At 50.5% G+C, this 19,511-nt stretch overlaps 1 protein-coding gene across 9 annotated transcripts in view; it reads right to left on the bottom strand.

Moving 5' to 3' along the window:
• The window catches only part of LOC147624169 (isoamylase 2, chloroplastic-like), a 221,221-nt gene that overhangs the window by 114,632 nt on the left and 87,078 nt on the right, over positions 1-19,511 (bottom strand). The window lies entirely within an intron of this gene.

Genomic DNA, 19,511 nt, shown 5'->3' with positions numbered 1-19,511 from the left:
CTGTGATGTGAGGGTGGATAGGGAGACAGTAGGTTCCACATCCTAGAGTTGGCGGTAGATGTGGTTGGTGTAAACAAGGTCAAGCTCATGATCAAAAAGGACCTGGGTGTAATGTGAGATGGGGGGCGGTGGCGGAGGGACGGGTGGTGTGCAGCCTCAGGTAAGAGTGAAAGAGAGGTAGGCATGGTCAGCTTCTTCAAAGGGTGGTGGAAGGATGGACAAGTTGGGGAGAAGGTGTGCCAAAGCTGGAGATCCCATAAGGTAGTCCACGGTGCTAGTGCCTCCTAAGTGAGGGAAGGAGGTGAGACATCGGAGGAGGGCCATCAGGACATCCCGTTATAGATAATGAGACCATGTGCAGCTCCCAACTCTAAGAAATATCTCCCATACACCGTGACCTCCTCATAGTCCTGTGGTGATCTCTGCAGCCCTGTGTCAGTGATGTCCAGCTCCTGTAGTCTGATAGGGTCATCCAGATCGAGTAGTGGGACCTGCTGACTTCCCGACTTGGCATTGAAGTCCCCAAGTAGGAGGACTTCCCCCAGCTATGAGAACTCCATAATATCCCCATATAATGGTAAGTACGGTGACTGGCCATGATGTGCAGCGTAAGGGGAGTGGCGTGGTGCAAAATAACACACAACAATGTGGATGACTGTCACTGCTAAGTTGTAGCCGCACCCAAAGATATCATGCATCCTCGTCCTTCTGGACGATGCTGAGAATCTGTCGAAGATGGGATCTAAAAAGGACAGCTACCCCTCCAGAGCCACTTACTCCTGATGATGTGCGGGTCTCACCTCGGAAAGCAGACTCCCACTCATACCCGGCCATGTATGGTAAGCCCCTCTCAGGGCTCTAATGAGTCTCTGTATAGAAAATGACATCCCTGCTTGTGAGAATCTCGCTCAAACCTCCCTACCATCTCTGTAGATAGCCCACTTAACGGCTCTACGGGCCTCATGAACTATCACCATCGCCTCATGCCGGTGTGCCACCTATGTTGGGGTGAGATCATCTCCCATGTACACCTGTGTGCCCTTGAGGGCAGCCCACAACGAGAAGAATACCCTGAAGTTGGTATATCGTTGTGGAATCCGAGCAAAAACCCAGAATGTCTTCCCAAATTCAGCTCCCCGGAATCACATGCGAAGATGCCCTGACAGTTTGTCCAAGAGGACAAGAGACAAATTTGTCCAGGAGGACACAAGACAAATCACAATACCATAGCAAATGGGGTACTGTCTGATCGCATAGCATGCAACAGTGACATCTTGCCATAGCGAACTCTCTTTTCCAAGAATACACCGACCGGCAGAACTCCCACGATGCATCCCCAAAGGAACAGTCTTTCTTTCAATGACAAACCGATTTTCCATATGCTCCTAAAACAACCACCCCACCATCTATCTGTTTTGTGCATTGTCCAAAGTGCTTTAGCATGATCCGCGATCCAAGGAGGAGTAAGGAAATTGATATAGACCCTTTTAGTTGGTAGTTCATGTAACCCTATAGCTTGTGGTGAAGCGACCCGCCAGTCCTTCAAACGCTCCTCATGATTCAGCAGAGGCGCTGGCTGAAGAGGTTGTAAGAGGGTGCATATGAGATGCCATAGAGGCCCGTAGTGCATGCCTAACCCATACATCCGGCGTGCTACTAGGAAGGAGATAACATAGCCTTCATCATTAACCACGTCCACCACGAAACGTACACCCTTTTGTGACAAGAAGAAAGCTTTCCGTGGCTTAAGAAGGCCTAACAGAGCACAAAACAACCTACTCCAATGTATGCTTTCCAACCGCATGGTGTTTCCAACCCCGGGTGGTCTTCCATGCCATTGTAGTTTCTCTGTCAGTAATTTCCAGTCCATGAGTAGCCTAAAGCTGTAAGGGCAGCCTGGAATTTTTCCTTTAAAGTTCCCAAAAGCCACCTCCCAATAATCTGTGGTCCATGCATCGAATGTGGCGGACTGCAAAGTGGTGCACATGGCTACTAACATCTATGCCCATGGCTGTTTTTGAGCCGCAAAATCAGCGAGCAAAGTGGCTTTCCTCGCAATAACATGAGTACAAAGGTCGAGAATGTTGACGCCTCCATGATTTCTTGGTGTACATAGCTTGTCCTTTCATAGCAATCTAAGGCCTTTAGTATTGTGCTTAGTTTTCCAAAGTACCTCTAATATAGCAAACATGTACTCATCCAAGTTCTTCTTTGGCCAAGCAAGGAGCGGCAAGAAGAATTGTATGTATGCAATGAGAATGGACTGCACAATATGGAGTCTAACATGTAAAGGCCATGTGGCCAACTTCCAGTACTGCAATTTAGCATTTATTCTTTGCAGAATCCAATCAGCTTGGAGTTCGAATGACATGCGCCATGCAAGTGGGTAACCCAAATGTCCAACCAGTTGATTGGAAGGAACAAGAACCCTGGCCACAAGACACTGTGCCAAGCTTGTGGCTTGAGAGGAATAAGCTTGGATTTATGGAAATTAATTCGCAATCCTGCAGATGTACCAAACACATCCAAGGCATCCATTACAACGCGGAGATCACGAGGATCATCTCGTGGCATGAAGAAGGAATCATCTGGATAAGCCTGTGCCACAAAATGCTTGCCAGATGGCGAATGGGGGATTATCCTAGAATACAAAGGACCACACTCCTAAAATTTAGGAGAGTTGCTATTTTTGGCCCGACTCCAATGGAAATTATGCTTGCGTCATTACATCTGGAATTGACCAGATACCAAGAGTTGGCAAAGTGCCTATGAGACAGAATGTCTACCAGTTGGGATATTTTTAGAGATAAAGTTTATGGAAGGACCCATCTCTTAGATTGGGACAGGTGGCAAGAAAGTGGACCAAAGTGAGACAAGTGGCCTGACACTTGTTAGAAAGTGGATCAAAGTGAGACAAGTGGCCTCACACTTGTCACTTCAGCTTTTGTGTGGCTCTCCACTTGTCATTATAGCCTTCTCTTGCCATTTTAGCTCTCTATAAATTGGAGTCCTCTCTCTTCATTTGGAGGAGGCTCTCTTGCTGCACACTAGCCAGTATTAGGGCAGCCTGTAATGGTAGTGGACACCCCCTTCATTGATGTATACCATTCTATACCCCCAGTATGGTACAGGATGGAGCTAGCTAGGTTGCATATCATGATTGTATACTCCATGCATATAGCTTTGCATTCTCCTAGTAGTAGAGCTCCATCACCTCCCCCACTCATTGTACTTATTGCACACCCAGATTCAGCTTTTTAGTTCAATACTTTTTCATTTTGTTGGGATGACAAAGGATACCCCACACAGGTACACTGATTTGTCTCATAGGCCGAGTTCGGTCTTTTGGAAGACGTTAATAAAATCTTTCTCTCTTTCTTTCTTTCTCTCTTGAAGGCTGCCCATGAAGTATACCGACTGTTGGGGACTGTTTTGGAGGCTTCCATCGCGAAGAAATACTGAAGGCAAGGGTATTTAATCATTTATCATGATTTCTAGCCATTGTACTGGTTGTACCAACCCTTGTACTTGTTGTACCTGTTGTACAACCACTGTACCAATTGTACCAGCCACTGTATTGGCTGTACCAGCCCTTGTACTTGCTGTACCTGTTGTACCAGTCATTATACATGCTGTACCAACCACTGTACCTGCTGTAGCAGCCCTTGTACTTGCTGTCCCAACCATCGTACCTGTTGTACCAACCATTGTACTTGTTGTACCAACTGAATGGAGAGTTGTACTTGCTGTACCAGCTCTATTGCATGAAGACCCGTGGTTTTTGGGGAAGAATTAGTACCCACGCGGAGGTATATGGTTTATATTGTTGGCTCCGCATTTCTACAGCCTGTGTTCCGGTTTGGTTGCCTCGTGTTGGAACTTGGGCTGTGTTATGGCATTTGTATATGGATAATCCGGCATCTCCCGTGGGGAGAGTAAGGTCCTCAAAGCTTGTACATGATATTTTCTCCTTGGGTAATAAAATACTCCGAGGGGGGGGGGGGGGGTCGGCTCATTCCGCCTCTATGTAGTGTCATCCATTTTCAGCATTTGTGGATGTTTTGTCCAGCTTCTATGTTTAATGCAAAGTGATGATGGATATGTGTTAAGGCTGTAGCCATGTTTAAATGTTTTAATATGCATTGATGGTATCAACAAGTGTGTCAAAGGCCTTAGCCCCCCGGGCACTGCGAGTTTCATTGGTATCAGAGCATTGGCTTTCTTGGAAGCGAAGGCTTCCTTCTATCAATAAGGAAGAGAAAAGATCTCAAGTGGGGACCACATGTACCATCATTGCTGTTAAGCATGGCCAACCGCTTCATAGCCTGTGACGCAAGAGTATGAGCAGTAGACAGCTTGTTGATCTAAGGATTTATGAATTCACAAAATTTTATCTTGGAAGTATGGATTTGGCTTTAAGTGTACATGTTTAGCACTCTTTCCATATAGATATTGTGGATTATATTATCAAGATTACATGCAAGCTATATGGAGATATATCTCGAGATATCTTAAGGATATGGTGAGGAGATATTTCTTTTGGCTCCATCACCAACCTGGCAAAGAAAACCTAAGTATACTTTGAGTTTGCAAAGTTGGTGCTTTTGCTATTTACCATGAAGTGTTTTTTATGTTCACAAACCCTTGTATAGCCATGCGAGGAGAAGGTGCTATTGTTTGCCTCGAGATGGTTTCAGGAAAACATTGTTTATGGCTCCCTTTATTTGGGATGCATTGGAGTTATGGAACTCATGGTTCACATACCCTATGTAGTGTTCTCTTGTCCTACATGCTCTCTTGAAGATTGTTTCTACCATGTGTGGGTGGAACAATAGAGAGCAGATGGAAGGGAACATGGGGACTTCAGAGGGTAGTGTCAAGCACAACATACCCTGTGTAGTGAAAGGTAGCATGAGTTGGTGACCGAAATTCCTACAAACTATTGGTGGCTGAAATGCCTATAAACTATGTGTAGCAGAAATGCTTATGGAACACCAAGCCGTCTATGCCTGCGAGTGATTATTTATCTTATTACTTGAGCCCACCTCTCATCCAAGGTGTGTGGTCGGAGTACCAACACGGAGTGCAAGTGGTAGAGTGAACATGATGCTTGGTTAGCAAAAAACTTATGTCTACACCAAGGATCATGTGGATCGGCACCTCTTTCTGTGCCTTGAGCGTGTTTGTGCTCTGGACTGGCACCTATTTGTGTGCCTTGAATTATTGGATTATGGATTTGGATTTAATATCCCATGTTCACACATATATTGTTTCGAAGATATGGTTGGCTCTATGCCCGTATCTAGTATATTATATATGGAGACATGGTTGACTCTTATCGCCATGTCTAGGATATACTCATTTGACTCATTTGAGACACAGTTGGCTCTTGTGTCTGTGTCTAGCATATTTTCCACGGTATTATGGAGACTTATTTAGTCTCGCTCATTTATTTGGGGCATGGACTTTTTCAATTATATTGAATCTCGTCTTGTCTACTTGATGGGACATGATTATATCTTGGATATAGAGCTTGAAGCTTAAAGTTGAGGACAACTTTTAAGAAGCTAGGGAGGATGTCACCAGCTTAGACATTTCCAAGTATGAAAGGGGCTTGCTGAACTCCAGGATGTCTAAATATTTGTAAAGTACAAGCTTTGGGAATGGGGGATTATCCTAGAATACAAAGGACCACACTCCTAAAATCTAGGAGAGTTGCTATTTTTGGCCCGACTCCAATGGAAATCATGCTCGCGTCATTACATCTGGAATTGACCAGATACCAAGAGTTGGTAAAGTGCCTATGATAGAATGGGGGATTATCCTAGAATACAAAGGACCACACTCCTAAAATCTAGGAGAGTTGCTATTTTTGGCCTGACTCCAATGGAAATCATGCTCGCGTCATTACATCTGGAATTGACCAGATACCAAGAGTTGGTAAAGTGCCTATGATAGAATGTCTACCAGTTGGGATATTTTTAGAGATAAAGTTTATGGAAGGACCCATCTCTTAGATTGGGACATGTGGCAAGAAAGTGAACCAAAGTGAGACCTATAAATTGAAGCCCTCTCTCCTCATTTGGAGGAGGCTCTGTTGCTGCACACTGGCCTCTACTACCGTTACAGGCTGCCCTAATGATGGCTACTCTCTCTCTCTCTCTCTCTCTCTCTCTCTCTCTCTCTCTCTCTCTCTCTCTCTCTCTCTCTCTCTTCGACTCTCTTCTCTCTCTTCGACATCTTGAGGAGAGGTTTCTCTACTCTTGACCACATCTTGACTCTCCGGGCCATTATTGAGGAGGGCAGGTCGCATGGGCGACGGATTTATTGTAGCTTTGTGGACTTCCGCAAAGCATTTGATACAGTGCCCAGAGCCAGATTGATGAGGCGATTACAGGAGATGGGGGTACCCACAGAGCTCATATGGGGAATTATGGCTTTATACAGATCAGTTGCAGGACAGGTACGCACCCCAGAGGGGGTCTCTACTTTGGTTCACTCCACTATAGGAGTGAAGCAAGGTTGCCCGTTATCTCCTTCACTGTTTGGTATGTATGTGGATGAGGCTTCTGACTACATTGAGAGATTGGGGGACAGAGGAGCCTAGCTAGCAGGTACATGGATCCCACTATTGTTATATGCTGATGATATTGTGTTGATCTCTGACTCTCCTGAGGGTATGCAGCGTCATCTGGATGCTTTACATGAGTTTGCACATGATAGTGGATTGTCTGTCAACCTTGGCAAAACCAAGGTTATGGTGTTTAACACCACGCCACAGTGGGTTCGGCGATCAGCTTCCACATTTACATATGGGCAGGAGATTGTGGAGTATACAGATGCATATACATATCTTGGGGTAGTATTCAGTGGGCCAGTGTTTTCGATGAGGAGAGCAGCAGAGACTAGATTGACTAGAGCACATGCAGCCCTGGGTGGTTTGGAGAGGATGTGTTCGCAGGTTCAGTTTCAGGAACCTCGAACAAAACTCTGGCTTTTTGACACTCTAGTGACATCAGCTATGCTTTATGGAGTGCAGATATGGGGACCTTCAGTGGGCCATCACAGCGCACGCGGGTGGAGAGGTATGGAGAGGCCTTTGGTATCTATGATTGCTAGGCTTATTAGAGCCAAGGCTATGGTACCTCATGAGATTATTCGAGCAGAGCTGGCGGCTGCCCCTCTGGTGATTGAGGCTCTTACGAGATCAGTCTCCTACATACATGGCTTGTGGGATCTCCCCCGAGACAGATATGCACGCCTCGCCCTGGAGTCCTCCCGACAGTTAGCTTTACAGGGAGACACGGCTTGTTGGTATGGACAGATGACATCTTGGTTCCATGCACATGGTTTTAGCATGGACAGATTGCCTCCCTTCCAGTATTCTCTGGAGGCACCCTCTCTCACTCTTACACGGACAGAGATTACCAGACTCATCCGTCAGGATTTAGTTCAGCTGGACATTAGGAGGACATGGATACAGCCGACTGAGGAGCTGGGCACGAAGATGGCTTTCTACAGAGAACATTTTCTTCAGCTCACAGCAGATGGTTTTGTGATCAGACCCAGTTACATGGATGTACACTTGTCTCATGCAGTACGATGTGCTATTGGTCAGATTCGCACATCCTCACACCAGCTTGAGATTGAGATTGGCCGATATAGAGGTATACCAGCTGAGGCCAGGATATGCCGAGTATGCCATGGGGAGCCAGAGACAGAGCTGCATTATATATGCCATTGTACTGCATACTATGAGATACGTGGTCGTTTCCACTGTTTATTCAGAGAGGGTTTTGGACCACTTTCCAGAGTCATGGGGTACCAGGACCAGAGGTGTTTGGGATTGTTCTTGCTTGAGCTGCGGAGACATAGAGATAGCCTGCTTAGGCGCACAGAGAGCCAGACTCAGAGGCACATTACAGACTTCTTTAGTCCGGCCATCACTGCGCCAGATGGACCACAGCAGCAGCAGGACATGGATACCGCCCACACCAGAGGTACACTGATTGATCGTGCGATTGAGCTTGGGTGGTCCAGACGCCCACGACCACGGAGGAGGGCATCCCAACATAGACGGATGTTGCAGCGGCAGATTCGGATTATTCTTGCGAGGCATGCGAGACACCCAGTCAGGGTGCTGACCACACAGGATATTGAGGAGATCCGCCAGTGTCCGATGCGGCACATATTATGAGATGGAGGTACCTCCATAGTGTACCTTCCAGTTCCAGTTTCATTTTTTAGGTGCCAGTAGTATCATCTTTATTTTTTCATTTTTTGGGTTTTTTTTATCCAGACATTGTATCAGATCCACCATGATGTAACTTTTGGTCTCATAGGTCATTATGGCCTTTTGAAGACGTTAATATAACATTTCATTTCATTTCTCCCTCTCTCTTTGACGCAGTCTTGCTCAGGCCCCCAAGGCAGCAACATAACTCTCTCTCTCTCTCTCTCTCTCTCTCTCTCTCTCCTCCCTGCCTGTGGGAAGGACTGCAGAGTGATCTGGAGGAATGGCCCCGAGTCTCCAAGAGAAACTCGAGGTCCTCGAGACGGCAATGAAGGCACTAATCAAGGAGAACAAGAAGACATCCGATTCCAACCTCAATGAGGTGGAGAACAAACTACACCGGCACATCATGACTCTCGAAGCACGGGTCACAAACCTCGAACAAGAGAACACGGCACTCAAGGAGGAGGTGAGTGCATTGAGAGTGGAAATGGTAGCCATCAAGAATACTGAGAAGGAAGAAGGGGAGATAAATGACAACACTCTCACGGCCATCAAAGAAGAGATCTCCAAGGAGATCACAAAGGACATGGAGGGAAAGCTCGAAGCCAAGCAGTCAGGATGGGTTGAGGTGGTAAAGAAGAACATCCGTAAAGAACTGAGGGAGGAGACTCAAAGGGAAGAACACCAAATCATTCACACCACCATTGAGGAGGAGAAGATGAGACATGCCCGCCGCCTCAACATTCGAGTCACAGGTATAGCCGAGACACCCGACTCCACTCCCGAGAAAGATGGATAGCTTCTATGCATGAAGCTCGGCTACAAGAAAGAGCACCCTCACCAAAGCATGGAGAGCCGGGAAAGACTCAACACGCAAGCGAGCCCTCATCCTACAGTTTGCAGGAGAGACGGAGAGGGTCACCTTCATGAGGAAGAGGGTCATACTACGGGGTTTAGAGGGAGCTCCTATTTTCTTGGATGATGATCTCACGAGGATGCAGCTTGAGCATAGGAGAACTTGCATGCCACGAGTCTTACACGCGAGGAGAGAAGGCAAGAAGGCCTTCTATCGAGATGGTCGGGTCATCATTGATGGCCAGCCCATGGATTAGCGGTTTGGGGCCTATGGGACACAAACCAGGCCACTGACAGAGATACACATGGCAGTATGGAACTGTAATGGTTCACTATGGGTGCAGCCTGGACGACTGGAGCATGTTATGGTGGGGAGAGACATCATACTTCTGACAGAGACACATCAGAGCCCAGAGAGAGGGCTACCTCGAGTAGAGGGATTCCAGTGGGAGTCAGCATACAGGAGGACCACACGCCAGGGTACCTCGAGAGGGTCGGGGGGAGTAGCAGTCCTATTCAGACGGGAGCTACAGGGGAGACTGAGAGTGGTAGCATAGGATCCAGAGGCCAGATACATGTGGATCAGCTTACAGCTCTCACAGGACAGGGTTATATACATAGCTCTATGTTACTTTTCTCCATCAGGATCCTCCTATGTCATTACAGAGGACATGCCACAGGAGGAGGAGACAGGAGCCTCGCCATACACTTGCCTGTCAGAGGAGATTATGCATTATTCTACACTAGGGGAAGTATTTCTTACGGGCGACTTCAATGCCCACACACAGAGCATACAGTGTGAGGTGTATGACTATGATGACATGGAGATCCTCCACCCTGTGGATCCAGAGGAGATAGGGGCTAGTCGGGCATCAGAGGACACTGGACCAGACAGAGGACATTATGGGGACCACTTACTAGAGTTGGGAGCCATGCATCGTCTCGTTATTTATAACGGGATGCTACAGTGGCCGGGATCAGGAGGGCTGACATGCTTCCCACATGGGGGTCATACACGGACCGGAGGCACGGTGGTAGACTACATTATGGGGTCTTTGGAGGCATCACAGCTTGTCACCTCATTCTCCATTCCACCTCGTCCTATTGGGGCAGATCATACATACTTGGCATTTTCACTAGCCGGATCACCGGTATCACCAGCCCCCCACATACCGACGCCACACACTACCATCTACTTCACACATGACATGGCAGACATATACACTGGCAGAGTAGAGGATGGGCTCCTACTCATGGATCCCCTGGCACCTATGGATACCATTACAGCCCAGCTGGCATCACTCCTACACACGGCTGCATTACAGAGCTTCCCACATCGTGTACACTCAGGAGAGCCTGCGAGATCTGGGACTATGCCCCAGAACAGATGGTATGATGACGAGTGCAGAGCCCTATACTCACGGCTCCGCATACAGAGAGCCTTGGGAGCCATCACAGAGCAAGAGTCGAGGAGAGAGATAAGGAGACGTACTCGCCGCAAAAGGCGGGCCTTCGCACAGATACAGGAGCTAGAGATCTTTCATTTCTTCATGAGTAGAGATAGCCCTGTCTCATGGCAGCACTTCAGAGAGCCCCGGACACCGACACCTATTGCAGACCCACAGACATGGCACACATATGCAGAGGGCCTATACCACGCCCCACAGCAGCCACCTATACCTCAGCCACAGGAGCCTCCACCTACCACAGCTAGCTTCTTTACCCACTCGATGGTACAGGAAGCTATCCGCCGCCTACAGCATGGACGGGCCGCCGACCATACGGGCCTGCAGGGTGAGCATCTCATATATGCAGTAGATTCTTTGGATCCTTTTCTTGCACACCTGTTTAACAGGGCACTAGCAGAGGGTTTGCCTGCGGAGTGGACGATGCACACCATTGTGCCGATTCACAAAACAGGGGATATAATCGATCCGAGCACCTACAGGACGGTTATGGTTGGCGACGTGCTGGCCAAACTCTATGGTGCAGTGTTGGAGCACGAGCTTAGCTTATATGCTGAGCGAGCAGGTTTACCCTCATCAGGGCAGGCAGGCTTCAGGAGAGCTTTCTCTACCACTGACCATGTATTCACTTTGAGATGTATGATTGATCAGGCCAGAGTGAGGAAGAGAAAGCTCTATTGCTGCTTTGTGGATTTCCGCAAGGCATTTGACACAGTACCACGAGAGAGGCTCTTTCAGCGCCTGCAGTCTCTTGGCATACCAGCAGATATGACATGGGGCATCTATGCATTATATGAGCAAGTTTTTGGGCGAGTCAGATGTCCGAGACTATTGCTAGCACCATTGGTGTGAAGCAAGGATGCCCACTTTCCCCCACGCTATTTGGGTTATACATTGATGAGGTGGCTGACTTCATTACACGCGGAGGCGGAGATGAGGTTGATTTAGCAGGTACCTCAGTACATATTATGCTTTATGCTGATGATATTGTATTAGTGTCTGAGTCTCCAGGTGGTCTACAACAACATCTACATGCACTCGATGATTTCTGCACACAAAGGGGTCTTACTGTGAACCTTGGGAAAACCAAGGTTATGGTCTTCATCGAGACAGGGCAAGAGTCAGCTGACATTCACTCTCGCAGGACGCCAGGTGGAGGCGGTGACATCATACGTGTACCTAGGGGTTACCCTCTCTGCAGCAGCCACCCGCTTCACCATGGGTTCAGCAGCCAGAGCTAGATTGACACGGGGATATGCAGCATTGGCTACGCTAGAGAGACAGTGCCACCAGGCGCATTTTCAGGAGCCTCGGACGAAGGGGTGGCTATTTGACACATTAGTCACACCGGCATTGATGTATGGAGCAACGGTATGGGTGCCAGGCCTTGCTACCCATTGGTGGACACAGATAGAGAGACCACAGGCCCTCATGATGGCACGCATAATACGCAGCAAACAGTCAGTACCTCATGACATTATCCCAGCAGAGTTTGCTGCGCCCCCTATGATGGTAGAGGCCATATTCCAGACTATATGCTTGCTAGACAGATTCAGAGAGATGCCACAGGACAGATTGTCATACAGAGCTTTTGAGGCATCTAGACAGCTGGCTGAGGCAGGAGACAGAGAATCATGGTATGCACAGGTCACACATTGGTTCTCACAGCATGGCCTAGACATGGATCATCTACCACCATTCCAGTATGACAGGGATGCACCACATATCTGTCTCTCTCATAGTGAGAGGAACAGAGTATTGAGACAGGATCTATGGCAGCTCTATACACGAGAGACATGGATATCGCCTACACAGCCTCTTCCACCACAGAGATCACTTCATGAGTATCACTGATGATGGATTTATAGAGAGACCTAGATACGCCCGCCACAGAGTTCTCTCCTGCCTCCCCTGGGGGGCCCCCGCGAGTGATGGGGCTACCAGTGGATTACGGTTTTTTCAGGTGCCTCCAGCTGGATGCTGGCCCTTTCGAGACACTGGTCGCGCCCTTGCGAGTTTGCGTGGTGTGCCATCCCTCTCGTTCTCCCTCTGTGGTGAGCAGCATGGTGGCTTTCTCCTTTCCTCTCAGTGTTGCCCCAGACACAGCTTGGGATTGCAACTCTGTAGAGGAAGTTTTGCGTGATCGGATCTTGGAGTTTTCCCACCACTTCAGTGACTTGGGGCTCACGGACCTATTGCAGACCCGATTACACTCAGCCCGCATGAGCTTGTTTGGTATAGGAGACTGGCGGGCGGATCCGGTCCACACCTCAGTTGAGGCGGTGCTTCTGATTCTCCTCCATGCAGCCCCGAGGGTGCAGCCTACCTTTAGATACATATATGCAGAGGATTGGTCTCACGCCTATGCCCTGGACAGGGCGAAGGCGGAGTGGGGCTGGACACAGAGACAGGTCACCCTCTTTTTGGAGAGACTCCGCACCCGGACAGACAGTGATTATTCTCCCTCCAAGCCGGCGCCCAAGACTCACAGAGTGGAGGGCAGATCATCCGGGCCGGCTGAGAGGGGTGAGCCAGTGGAGGCTGCTTCACTTGCCATAGCTCATCCATGAGGATCCTCTCATGGAACATCCAGGGTCTCGGTGGACATCGCTGCTACATTGGTCGGGGCAGACTTCGTCAGGAGATCCAGAGGGCTCTCGTTGGAGGACCCATAGATATCCTTTTCATCCAGGAGCACCACCTTTCTGCCGGGCGTACCCGCACCTGCGGGAAGATCTTGCCAGGCAGGAGTCACACTTTTTGGTCACCGGCATATGGCTCCCAGGGGAACCAGGGTGGAGTATGCATCTCAGTCAGCGAGCAGCTTCTATCCGAGGTTGTGGACTCTGGCATTCTGGTCCAGGGTCGTGCGCAATGGATCATCCTTCGGGTTGGGGAAGACCGCATTGGCTTCCTCAACTTCTACGCCCCTAATGGGGCGACCGGGAGAGCCGAGTTCTGGAGCACCATTAGGCAGTCCCTCCCCTTGGCAGACCACTGGTGCCTCGGAGGGGATTGCAACATGCTAGAGGATGCAGAGGACAGGATGGGGGGCAGCCAGGAGACCATTCATGGGCCGGAGCTCGCTGCCTGGGAGGAACTAGTGCTACAGGTGAGAGGCCAGGATCCGTGGACTCTCCCGGAGTTTGGCAGGTTGCAGGGGAGTCTATCTTTCTCGCACTCGGATAGACGGGCCACACGAGTTAACCCTTCCCGCATCGACAGGTTTTACATTGATGAGTGGGCCTGTGATAGAGGTGGCACAGTGGGCATACTTGCAGGCTCCTCGTTTTCAGACCACTTTCCAGTGCTTCTCCAGATCGAGGACCCCACGAGAGGAGAGAAGGGCCAGAGCGTCCGGATTCCAGATTGTCTCATAGACGAGCCCGAGATTGCGATCAGAGTTGAGCAGGTCTGGCAGGAGCTGCAGTTCAGGAGAGGATCGGTAGCCAGCGATCTTGCCAGTGGCTTGCAGGAGATCAGCCAGATGCTCAGACAGGCTGCCTTGGACCGGCTGGAGGCCTTCAGAGAGCAGGAGAGGAGCCTACGGAGGAGTCTAGTGTCCCTCCAGAGACTCCAGGAGAGGGATCCTACGAGCCCTTGGATCTCAGAGCAGATGGAGTCAGCTCGCACTGAGATCAGATCCATCGAGGAGAGGAGGGTGGAGTTCCGATTCCATGCTCGGGCGTCTTTTTGGACACAGGCTGGAGACAGAGTGACTCGAGATTTCTTTGAGGCGACAGGGCCTCACTTCAGACGAGAGGGTCTCAGGCGTCTTCGGCAGGCTGATGGCCAGGTTGTGGTGGATCCCCCCAGGGTTCGGGCTATAGCCACAGATTTTTACAGGGATCTTCTCTCTGCTGAGCCAGCAGATGACAGGGTGAGAGAGGCTCGGGAGGCAGTCTGGAGCTTCACGAGACCGGTTGTGCCGGCCCATTTGCAGCACTCCCTTCTCTCCCCCTTCTCGGATACGGAACTGGAGGAGGCTCTTCACGCATTACCTCGGGGCAAATGCCCTGGAGAGGACGGTCTTTCGGTGGCTTTCTTCCAGAGGTACTGGGGCCTCTTACATAGGGGCTTCAGAGTGGCATTCCAGGAGATTATGGAGTCAGGAGTCATGCCGGACAGCATGGCAAAGGGGTTGATCCACTTGATCCCCAAAGAGGGAGGAGACAGACTAGAGATTAGACAGTGGCGACCGATCACCTTGCTAGGCACGGCCTACAAGGTCCTAGCTAAGGCGATCAGCAGGCGGCTTCAGCCTCACCTTCCGGACATCATCCACTCCACGCAGACAGGCTTCATCCAGGATAGGAGCATTCTCGATAACATTTTCTCTTTCTGGGAGGCTACGGCTCTGGCTAGATTTCGACAGGAGGATCTGGCAGTGCTCCTTCTCGACTTCGAGAAGGCATATGATCGGGTGGACTGGGCCTTCTTGGAAGGCACTATGGAGAGGATGGGCTTCCCCCCTCAGTGGATCCGTGGGGTCTCTGCACTCTACACATCGGCTCATAGCCAGGTGCTGATACAGGGCGTGCGCGGAGAGAGGTTCCAGCTCTCGCGCTCGGTGCGGCAGGGGTGCCCCTTGGCGCCCTTTCTTTTTCTTTTTGTGGCGGAGGCCATGAGCACTTTTTTGACGGCACAGGATACAGGTTTGCAGGGCCTCCAGCTTCCCATCCGCACCTCAGAGGAGCTCCTAGACTCGGAGTTTGCGGATGACACTGCTGTCTATCTTCAGGGGGGTGAGGAGAACCTCCGTCGCTTCACCTTAGCCATGGACAGGTTTTGCAGAGCTTCGGGCGCTTTGATCAACTGGCACAAGTCGTGTGGGTTGTGGGTCAGCTCTATGCCCCCCCCGACTTGGAGGCCAGTTGACGGTTTTCAGTGGCTGCCCCCCGGCACTACACTGCGTTATTTGGGATGCTATGTGGGCATTGACATATCTCCGGAGCAGCAGACAGCCCCCCTTCTTCTGAGCATTCGGAAGAAGCTTCTGTATTGGAGTACCGCTCGTTTATCTCTGGCTGGCCGAGTAGTTGTGGCCAACCAGGTTCTGCTTGCTACTATGTGGTACATCACTTCTTGCTGGGCCTTCTCTCGGGCGTGCATTGGCCAGGTGCAGAGGCTCATCAGGAACTTTCTTTGGTCCGGTGGCGACGGGCGGCCCGCCAGGGCCAAGGTGGCATGGGCGGTGATCACTCAGCCAAGGGAGAGAGGCGGCCTGGGCATTGTTGATCCTATTTGCCAAAGCCGAGCATTGCTTGGCAAGCTGGTAGTTCGTGGCCTCCTGCCAGGCGCTGAGCCGTGGAAGGAGTTTCTTGTTTCCAGGATGCTCAGCCGCACCCCTTCTCTTAGCAGCCCCTGGACCCCCAGCATCAGGTGGATCTTTACAGAGCAGCAATCCAGAGGAGTGGGCCTTGGCTTCGAGGAGCGTTTTGCAGCTAGCCTTCTGAGGGCCTGGTCGCATCTGAGGCCGTCACTCTTCCAGACTCCCCCGGGCACCGATGAGGAGCGCCTGAGGCAGCCTTTGATCTGGAACCCCTTGATTCGTCTCCTTAGTGGCCATATGGTTGGATCGCGCTCTCACGTGTCGTGGGGCCCGTTGAGCTCTGGCCCAGCCCAGTCCCTAGACGACTGGATAGGTTTTCAGCAGCTGCCTCTAGAGGCTCAGGAGAGGAGACTCACTGGGATGAGGGGCAGAGAGTTGATGAGATAGGACATTGAGGCGGCCATCCCCCGGGAGTGGCGGACCCCAGTACAGGACCCTCCACCTCCACAGTGGATGGGTGTCTTTACTCGGCATGAGATCCTTCTAGCGGTCTGCGGCACAGCGGAGAGAGTCGCCCCACTCACTTTCGAGGTGGGAGAGGGTGGCCAGCTTCAGAGGACACGACTAGATTTGGATGGGTTCCAGGGATGTATTCTTCAGAGGGTGCGGGCGGTCGGCTTTCATCAGAGACAGTGGCATGTAGACCCCTCACCGGCCTCGATAGGGGAGGACTGTTCTTGGAGATTATGGGCTTGGGACAGCAGGCCTCTTATTCGCCGTCAGTGGGATCCAGGTGAGTGGTTTTGGCGAGATCCCTACTTGGCCTCTACCAGCCCAGGCATTCCCTTTTTTCAGTACACAGCGAGGCTGGGGCGGCGGATTCAGAGACACAGGATAGCGAGCACCCCGGCGGCGGCCGAGCATTGGCGGCGACAGGGGCTCTCCCCTGCCTTTCTTAGGGACTTCTGGCAGCGCCTTTGGGCCAGCTTCCGGCCCCGGAAGGTGACGCTGTTTCTCTGGCTCACAGCGCATAGAGGACTGGCTGTGGGGGCTTGGCTAGCTTTCGGCAGTCACCCAGGGTCCTGCCCTCGGTGCGGCCATGCACAGGAGTCGCAGCGGCACTGCTTATGGGATTGCCCACAGGCACAGCAGGTCTGGCAGCGCGCTCTCAGGATGGTTTTTGCAGGCTCACCAGGTGAGATGCTGGTGACGTGGGGTGCGGTGGCTTGGGCCACGGACAGCGGCCCGGCCCTTGGATATGAGGACGTCCCTGGCAGTGCGACCATCCAGGTCTCTGACAGGGTGATGGTGGTGGTTCCGACGCCAGATTTCTCTTCGGCAGCCCCTCAGGAGGGGGTCGGGCACAGATGGGAGTTGATCAGCAGCATGACGGCTTGGCACATTTGGAGAGCCCGATGCAGGGAGGCCATTGACCGCCAGGCGACTCCACCGGCGGAGGTCATACAGGCCCTCTGGGTGGACATCATTCACACCTTGAGAGGACACTGGGGGAAACTCCAGGGCGACTCGGACCGCATGAGAGGGCGCCGCAAGGCTTTCCTCCGCACTTGGCAGCCTGGCCCTTTCCTCACCGCGAGGGGCGAGGATGTCACTTGGCACTACAGGCCTCCAGTTTGGCTTTTCTCACCTCCCACATGTACTATTAGGTAGCCCCCCCCAGAGAGCAGCCAGCCACGGGGGTGGAGCTCAAGAGTTCACTGTGTTTTTATCCCTCCTTGCGAGGTGAGCTTTGTAGCCTTATGGCGTTTTCTCATTAACTAATAGAAGGATCTTTTTTCCGGGAAAAAAAAAAAAGAGAGACCTAGATACATGGAGGGCTTTTTACCACACCGCTCCCGAGTGGCTATTGGTCAGCTTAGAGTTTCATCACACCGATTGGAGATTGAGACTCGCAGAACAGCACGGATCCCCCGAGAGGAGAGGGTATGCAGATTGTGCAGAGAGGAGGTGGAGAGTGAGGAGCATTATGTATGCAGATGTAGAGCATATACAGCCATCAGAGAGAGATATCCCATTTTATTCAGAGATCCACATTCCCTACGCCAGATCTTTGAGGCAGCAGACCAGCGCACACTGGGGAGATTCATTCTAGACATACAGCGCCACAGAGAGACATCATTACAAGCTCAGATAGCTCCAGAGGGGGGACGACAGACACAGATTACTACATTTTTTCAGAGATCCATCCCACTCCCAGCCCCTACACGGCAGGGAATTACTCTCCAGAGAGCAGAGACACTCAGAGCCCGCAGGAGACAGAGGACACCTGGCTTTCGGACACCACGCCTATACCAGAGAGAGATGACAGAGATCAGAGCTCAATTTCACAGAGAGGGTGCGGAGCGACTGGCTCGCTTCAGAGCACACCCAGGCATGTTCTTCAGGGAGCTGTGGACACCCCCTTCATTGATGTATACCATTTTATCCCCCCAGTATGGTACAGGATGGAGCTAGCTAGGTTGCATATCATGATTGTATACTCCATGCATATAGCTTTGCATTCTCCTAGTAGTAGAGCTCCATCCCCTTCACCACTCATTGTACTTATTGCACACCCAGATTCAGCTTTTTAGTTCAGTACTTTTTCATTTTGTTGGGATGACAAAGGATACCCCATACAAGTACACCGATTTGTCTCATAGGCCGAGTTCGGTCTTTTGGAAGACGTTAATAAAATCTTTCTTTCTTTCTTTCTCTCTCCTGAAGGCTTCCCATGAAGTATACCGGTGTTGGGGATTGTTTTGGAGGCTTCCATCGCGAAGAAATACTGAAGGCAAGGATATTTAATCATTTATCATGATTTCTAGCCATTGTACTTGTTGTACCAACCCTTGTACTTGCTGTACTTGCTGTACCAGCCATTGTACCAACTGTACTAGCCACTATACTAGCTCTACGAGCCCTTGTACTTGCTGTACCTACTGTGCCAACCATTATATTTGATGTACCAACCACTGTACCTATTGTACCAACCCTTGTACTTGCTGTCCCAGCCATTGTACTTGTACCGGCTGAATGGAGAGTTGTGCTTCCTGTACCAACTCTATTGCATGAAGACCCGTGGTTTTTGGGTAAGAATTAGTATATACCTAGATGAATCCAGGAACATGCCCAAATTCACCTTTTAGGAACGTGCATGTTATATACTCATGGTAGTCAACCCACAAAACTATATAACTATCAACTCCATTATGCATAGTATGGACTAGATACTACAACATCCCCACTAACGTCATCAGTGCCCAATAGTAGGTGTAGAACTCTGTATCAAGATATGCTCTCACACACGCACTCCACACACACACATAAGAGCATATATTCACACAAAGCCTTTCGTACTAAGTTTCTGTCAAACCTCCGGAAACGCAGGGCAGACTCTGCCATAATGAAGCCTAGCACTAAGGGAAGCAGCAATTAGAAAGAATTAGTACAGCAAATAAGAATTAGTACCCACACGGAGGTATATGGTTTATATTGTTGGCTTGGCATTTCTACAGCCTGTGTTCCGGTTTTGTTGCCTCGTGTCAGGCTGTGTTATGGCATTTGTATATGGATAATCTGGCATCTCCCATGGGGAGAGTAAGGCCCTCAAAGCTTGTACATGATATTTTCTCCTTGGGTAATACAATACTCCAAGGGGGGGGTCGGCCCATTCCAGCCG

Source organism: Cibotium barometz, chromosome 25, assembly GCF_041138505.1.
Source record: "Cibotium barometz isolate CiBa-2024 chromosome 25, ASM4113850v1, whole genome shotgun sequence".
In the NCBI taxonomy this organism is placed as follows: domain Eukaryota; kingdom Viridiplantae; phylum Streptophyta; class Polypodiopsida; order Cyatheales; family Cibotiaceae; genus Cibotium; species Cibotium barometz.
The sequence above is the reverse complement of the archived record's forward strand: the minus strand, read 5'-3'. Positions and strand labels throughout refer to the sequence as shown.